This window comes from Orbicella faveolata, unplaced genomic scaffold, assembly GCF_042242905.1.
Source record: "Orbicella faveolata isolate gen_17 unplaced genomic scaffold, um_ofav_v1 contig_1, whole genome shotgun sequence".
In the NCBI taxonomy this organism is placed as follows: Eukaryota; Metazoa; Cnidaria; class Anthozoa; order Scleractinia; family Merulinidae; genus Orbicella; species Orbicella faveolata.
The window spans coordinates 16,522,780-16,530,079 of NW_028301536.1; the positions used below are offsets into that span (position 1 = coordinate 16,522,780).

General features: G+C 38.5%; 1 pseudogene; it reads left to right on the top strand.

The window, feature by feature from the left end:
- Positions 1-755: 755 nt before the first annotated feature.
- LOC149118238 (tachykinin-like peptides receptor 86C) lies at positions 756-2,152 on the top strand (annotated as a pseudogene).
- Positions 2,153-7,300: the final 5,148 nt, after the last annotated feature.

Consider the following 7,300-nt stretch of genomic DNA (forward strand, 5'->3'; position numbering starts at 1 on the left):
CAACACAACACAACACAACACAACACAACACAACACAACACAACACAACACAACACAACACAACACAACACAACACAACACAACACAACACAACACAACACAACACAACACAACACAACATAACAATAACACAGCACAGCACAGTACAGCACAGCACAGCACAGCACAGCACAGCACAGCACAGCACAGCACAGCACAGCACAGCACAGCACAGCCAGCGCAACACAACACAACACAACACAACACAACACAACACAACACAACACAACACAACACAACACAACACAACACAACACAACACAACACAACACAACACAACACAACACAACACAACATAACATAATATAACTTTTATTTCCCCTCGGCAATGTTTATAGCACATGCAAAGGCTGCTGGCTGAGCAAACAACTCAAACAAATGATTCACATTGAACATAACATTGCTAAGAATCCCAACTGGACGGAGGCAAACCAGTTGGCTATTTACAAGCTTGGCTGAGGATTTGAACTCGGGACTACCGTGAAAAACATCCAAGTAGTGGTCAGACGGTATTCAGGACCGCTGGATTGCGAGTCCGACGCGCTGACCACTCGGCCAAGCAAGTTCCCCGTTGCTAATTAAAGAAAGTAACGTTCCAGACATTGACAGATAATAAACTGGTTAAACAAGCAAATGTTATGTTCTCCTTTCTTCTCTGAACGTGACATCGAAATAAGTAAGAGAATGGTGTTAAAGTTCTTCTGCATCTGTTGTTGTCTTGAAGTGTTTTACCACATTTTGAAGTTTATGCTAAGGAAAGAACCCTTTATAAAGATAAAGCAATATAGTTCTTGATTTCTTTCCTAGTAACAAACATCACCTTTCCACAGCCGGCACCGTTCAATATTCCTGCAAACATCAAGATTGGCATGACGACAGCATATGCAGCGATTTTCATTATTGCTTTATTGGGCAACACCCTTGGCCTGTTCGTGGTGTTGAAGAAGTCCTCTCAATCTACCAGAGTCACAAACCTCTTCATTGCCAACATGGCCTTTGCAGATCTGCTTTTAACTTTCACAGTGATGCCGTACCAAGTGAGCTTCTACTACCGTGGAGTCGCCTGGGTTGGAGGAATGCTGGGCAACATAACATGCAAAGCTCAGTGGTACCTCATCTCAGTTTCAATAGCGGCGACTGTCCTAACAATGGTGCTCATTTCATTCGATAGATTTTACGCAGTATTCTATCCTTTAAGAGAAAAAATCTTCCGAAAGCCGAAAATCTTTTCAGGCACCATTTGGATCCTGTCTTTTGTGTTAATGCTGCCATATCCTATGTTGTCTCAAGTTCAGTTTAATTCATCTCAAAACGTTTACCAATGTGTACAAGTTTGGCCCTGGGAAGATCCAAACGATCCAGCTTTTAAGGAAACTTATCGTGTTCTCAAGATCTTTCACAGCATTGTTTTTGTCGCGCTTTACGGGCTTCCTCTTTCTATATTCATCGTCATTTATTTCTTAATTTGCCGTAAATTGTGGCGTCGTACAATTCCCGGAAATGCAACAGATAGTAATCGTGCTGCAGCTGAAAAGTCGAAACGCAAAGTTGTAAGACTGTTGGTCGTCATTGTCGTCGTATTTGCGTTGTGTTGGTTCCCAACGTATGTCAATCACTACTTTTGGTTCGTACGACCTGATCTATATGCAAACGGTATGTTACCCTCTTGAAGTGGAATTCTTCTTCATTTGGCTCGGGCATGCCAATAGCGCAATAAACCCTTGCATTTATATCCTGATGAGTGACAAATTTCGCAGAGAGCTGGCTTCAACGCTTGACGCCTGGTGCCCATGTCTACGTCGTTTCAACTGCCCGCCAAATTGCCTAAACACATGACCTAACCTGACTTGTCCAAGAAGAACAAATCAAGTGGCTTCAGGAGTTTTCAATTTAGAGTCGTTTATCAAGCAACTGGATTTAAGTTTATAAAGAGTATAATATGCCATAAGACGGAAGGTGAAGGAGGATTTACTATCGAGTATGCAGGGAAAAAGTTTCATTCACAGGGAAGAAGCCTTCTAAAATTTTACAATAGCATATTATAATAGCTTTAGCAGCTGAGGGAAACAAATTATCGACAAGAAAAATGGAACATTTTGTAACACTGATTTGTTTTGGTAGCTTAGAGGTAGTACCAATACAACCTCTATAAAACATGAACGTTGATCCCTTAGATTTATTTTTTGACCTTGTATGCGTCCTATGGGTCAACAACTCTTGTTATGAGCAACAGCATTGTTGAAAGTTTTTTTTTTACTGTGATGGTGAGTCAAAAATGGAGCGCGGTGGCCTAATGATTGGTGCGTATGACTCCAATGTAAAGTTCAGGGTTCGAGTTCCGCCTCGCCATGGCAAATGCGTTTTAATCTAGGGCAGGAGGCTTTAACCTTGTCTGTTTACAGTAGTTTTATCTGTAGCGAGCCTGGGTTTCCCCATGTCTACGAACTTGAATGCGCATACTGAATATTTAGTACAGTGTTTCATTGACATACCTCTTTCGATCTTTAATTTGCAAAGTAGAAGTGTAGTAAGGTGGCGCCACTGTTAGGTACATAGTCCCACAATGAACTAAGCAGTAATCTGAACAAGAAGAACATAAAAGAAAAATGTTCAAATGAATATATATCAGTATATCGTTTAGACAAAAACAGGTTATCAGGGTAGTATTTCTTTGGTGCTTTACATTCTATGATGGTCCTCCCTGCACCTACACAGTTCCTGGAGGTACTTCCTCCTTCTTCACCTCCAAGGACGTGCTGTTTGAAGAAATGTGCCAGGAAAATAATGATTAGCCCTGCAGTTTTAGCCAGTCTGTTCTCATCTGAGCAGTTACCGAGTGGTAGAAACTGATTAACGTGAACCATAGAATAGCTTATTAAAAGTATTTAGCTTAGAAGACAATTCTCAAGTAGGCTTTAACGCAAAATGCATTTAGATTTCATCAAGTTTAAACAATGAAAGTCACAACGGTGACTGTAGTTTGGGTATCGGAGCTTAATTAGGATAGACGTTTAGGATTTCATTTCTCAGATAGTCATAATTTCAGTTGAGAGAGGAATGTATCTACAACTCGACACAATGTTTGATCAAATGCAAATTCAAATTTCCACACACATTTCCATGCTCTGCTGTGTGGCGACGTACATGTACTGTCAACTCTTTTCTCAATGTTTAGAACGTCTCTTCACGAAATGCTGAGCTGCTGGTGTCAGTGAGTTTCAAGGACTTCTTGATTGGCGCAATACTCCAAGCGAGGGGATTGACACGGGTCCAGCTCAATGGTTCTTTGGCCGTCGTTGCAAGATAGGATTAAAATAGGGTAAAACATAGTCAGAATTGCGTAAATTGCAATTTAGAAGCACATAAACAGTACAGTGGTCGATAAACCTCTTTCTTTTCATTTGCAATCTGTTTAATTAAGAGAGGTGTCAGGAGTAGTTAGGTGGAGCCACGTATACGTATATAGCTCTACACTGAAATAAAAAACAATCTGAACTAGAAGAGCGTAAAAGAAAGTATCATTATCTTTTAGTCAAAAACAGTATATCAAAACAGGTATTTGTTTGGTGCTTTACATTTTATGATGGTCGTTCATGTAGCTGCTCAGTTCAATCTCGATCTATCAGAAATTCCTGCAGTCACTCCTCCTTCTTTCCTTCCAGTGAGAGAATGTGCTGTTTAAAGAATTTTCCTGGAAAAAATCTATTTAGCTCGTGAGACAATTTTGAAGAAGGCTTAAGTTTGGAGTTTGGAATTTCAGAGTTCACAACCATGACCGTAGATGGGATATCTGTGGTTAATTAGCATGGCCGTTAAGAATTTATTTTTTCAGATTTCTCCTTAGTCTTAGTTTCAGATGAGAGGGGAATATATCTAAACCTCGACACAATGCTTGACCAAATGCGAATTCCAATTTCCACACATGGTAAAGACCGTCAGAAATGCGCTGCTGTTTAGCGACGTACATGTAAGATTCTCTATCTTGTTTATGATATATTACAAGACATAAAAAAATACATTGATGAAGCTTTCTACTGGATGTAAAAAACAAGAAAACTAGGAGTGGATGTAAATAAATATTTTTAGAAGTCATAAGACCTGCAATACGAAAGGTCTTCTAAGAAACTTATAAAAGAATCCTCTTGTCAGTATTAACCAGATAACCTTGCCTGTATGCTTAGCTGCAGTTTAATAGCACCATTTTGTGAGTGAAAGTTAAATTGGAGAAACTACATTTATAGTCTTTGTGCAAGATACATGTACATACCAGTATAAACACAATTTCATTGGTGGCTAAAACAATTTTTGCGAATAACCGAGAAATCACATTAATAAAGGAAGTCACAGACTGTATACAAATGCATATGATAGCACAGGTACAATAGAATTTGTGGTTTACTGCACTTTTGTGAACGATAGTTCATTTGGCAGAATTACGTAACGTAAATGGAAGTTTGTATTAGCATAAGAAAGATGCCATGCTAATTAAAATCCTTATCAATACTTCATTTGTTTGGCGTCGTATCTCTTAATGAAGTAAAATGTCAGTGCTATGCAGCAAACGTCTCAATCCCACACCGTTGTATGCACTTCTTATGACAGGCTTCCATTCTCAAGTGAGGAAAATTAGGGGCCACTTCTAAGGTTACTTCCTTTGCTATTTTCGCTTGGGTTAATTTCAGAAAAGTTGGGTGGAGGCTGTGCGACGGGTTTCTTGAAATTGTTACTGTATTTCAGAACAAATTATATGATTTTCACTGCTGTATTTCAAACTCTTCAGCCAAGCATCTATACCTTTTATCAGACTAGACGTTTTCCAGGTTTGCTTCAAAATTCCCGATGTTAATTAACGATGAATAATAACACTAAAAAAGTAGATTATTTTAACAGTTATACCCAATAGCTAATTTAAGTGTACAGAACATACCTTATTTTAAACCAAAATGATTCAATAACCATATTCTTTGGCGCCGCGCTTGAACGCCTAACTTATAAAGGTAACACCCCAGGGGAAGTGGGGTTGGGGGGCATTCTAAGTGGCGTAATTAAGTACAATCAATCGGTTTGTATATGAACAATCTGCAAGTTATTTGGTCGTTCACTGTCTTTTGCAAGGCTACTTGGTTTACAAAGAACGAATGAAAAGAGGATTCCAGGATTCCAGGATTCCAGGAAGGTAGTAGCTTTGCAAATGCAGCTGTTGCTGATTGAACGCCAATATGAGAGTCCTGCCAGACCCAGAAGCTCGTACAGAACACAATTGAAAGAATCAATTAAATGGACACGAAGCTAATACTAAAAGAAATACGGTGTTTAAGTAGACTAAACGCACGGACACTCTCATTTGAATACAAAATATAACTTTAAGGACGATATATTTGTTCTCTCAACTTCATTCGCCGCTGCCTCCGCGCGTGCACAATGTTCATCATGTTATTTAATTGTAGTTATTATTTAATCAGAATTGTACGTCAGAGAAAACTAAAAACGCTTTCTCTATGACGGAAATATAAAACAATATTGAAAGCTAATACGAAGAAAACGTCGACCGATTTAATTAGTTAGGATCTTTTTCATTGAAAGCCGTTATTTACTCTACTCTGTTTCCCAGAAAATATATTGCACTTCGGGGAAAAGCCGTATTTTTAACGCTCCATTTCTCAATAAAGAGCAGGAGCTGACAGCATAGAAATTGGGTGTTTGAGTTTGAACCCCACGCGCAGGGTTTATAAATTAAACATCGATAAGCAATCGTCGCCGACATACGATAAAAAAGACTAACATTTCCTATTAATTCTCAGCTCAATAAAACTAAAATCAAATATTAGCACAAAATCAGTTGGTAGTTAATCAGAAATTGTACACGTTTTGACATGGATCTTAGCTCAGTAAATTCAAAATTAGTTCCCCACACGTGATTAACATTTAATTTAGGTTGTACGCCAGATAGCACGGAGAGCAGAAAAATTGGGTGTTTGAGTTTAATCCCCATTTGCATGCTTTTTAACTTGGATAAAAATTTCTTAGTTTATATAGACTAAAAAGGATTCTCAGCTGAGTCATTTTTTGGATCATTTTCCCTTGAAATTATTGGCTTTTGAAGGAAAAATAGTCATTTATGCCTTTCCTCCCTTCCCAGCTTAGGGACTAAAAATCTAGTGGGCTGCATAACTGCGCTCGTTTACTGGGCACTAAAATGAAGACAGGCAATTCCAGATGGAGTAAAATGGCTAAGGGCAAAGACCCAAAGCCGATTTAATCATACAAATTTTTTGAATTAATTACAAAACAATTGGCTATAGAAATTGTGTTGAGCCCCTGTAAAGGCGAGGGCACAAAAACTACTAAACTACTAAACTATCCTAAAAATTAACACAACGAAACAAAGTGGACAGGACAAGGGGAGGAGATGGGACCTGAAAACGAACGTGTCATCCAGCGAGAAGCAAGAATGAATGAATGAATGAACGATGCTTTGTAACCAGGCCACGAGTCCTGACATCACGAGCGGGGGGTTCAATACAATGAAGAAAACAAACCCCCTTGTCCAGGCCCCCGCACGTGTGGTATGCTTTACATAACAATTACTGTTGCACAAGAATCAACACACGTGCCTTCAATATTGCACCATTAAAATAAACCAAATTTCCTGGGAAGAAAGACATAAAAATTCTATTTGCCTAGCAAATAATCTCTTTTTTGAAACAGCTTCCTGCCATTGTCGATCCGCCATCTCGGATTTGATATTTTTTATGCACCATTAATTCAGCAAAAGTAATCAAGACCGATAAATAAACCTAAGGTAGTCATAAAAACGAAATAAGGTCACTCTTTTTTTTTAATATAAACAAAAAAATCTGGAAGTGTAAGTTTTTTCGTTCTTTCAAAGTAAAACTTTAAGGACGATATATTTGTTCTCTCAACTTCACTCGCCGCTGCCTCCGCGCGTGCACAATGTTCATCATGTTATTTAATTGTAGTTATTATTTAATCAGAATTGTACGTCAGAGAAAACTAAAAACGCTTTCTCTATGACGGAAATATAAAACAATATTGAAAGCTAATACGAAGAAAACGTCGACCGATTTAATTAGTTAGGATCTTTTTCATTGAAAGCCGTTATTTACTCTACTCTGTTTCCCAGAAAATATATTGCACTTCGGGGAAAAGCCGTATTTTTAACGCTCCATTTCTCAATAAAGAGCAGGAGCTGACAGCATAGAAATTGGGTGTTTGAGTTTGAACCCCACGCGCAGGGTTT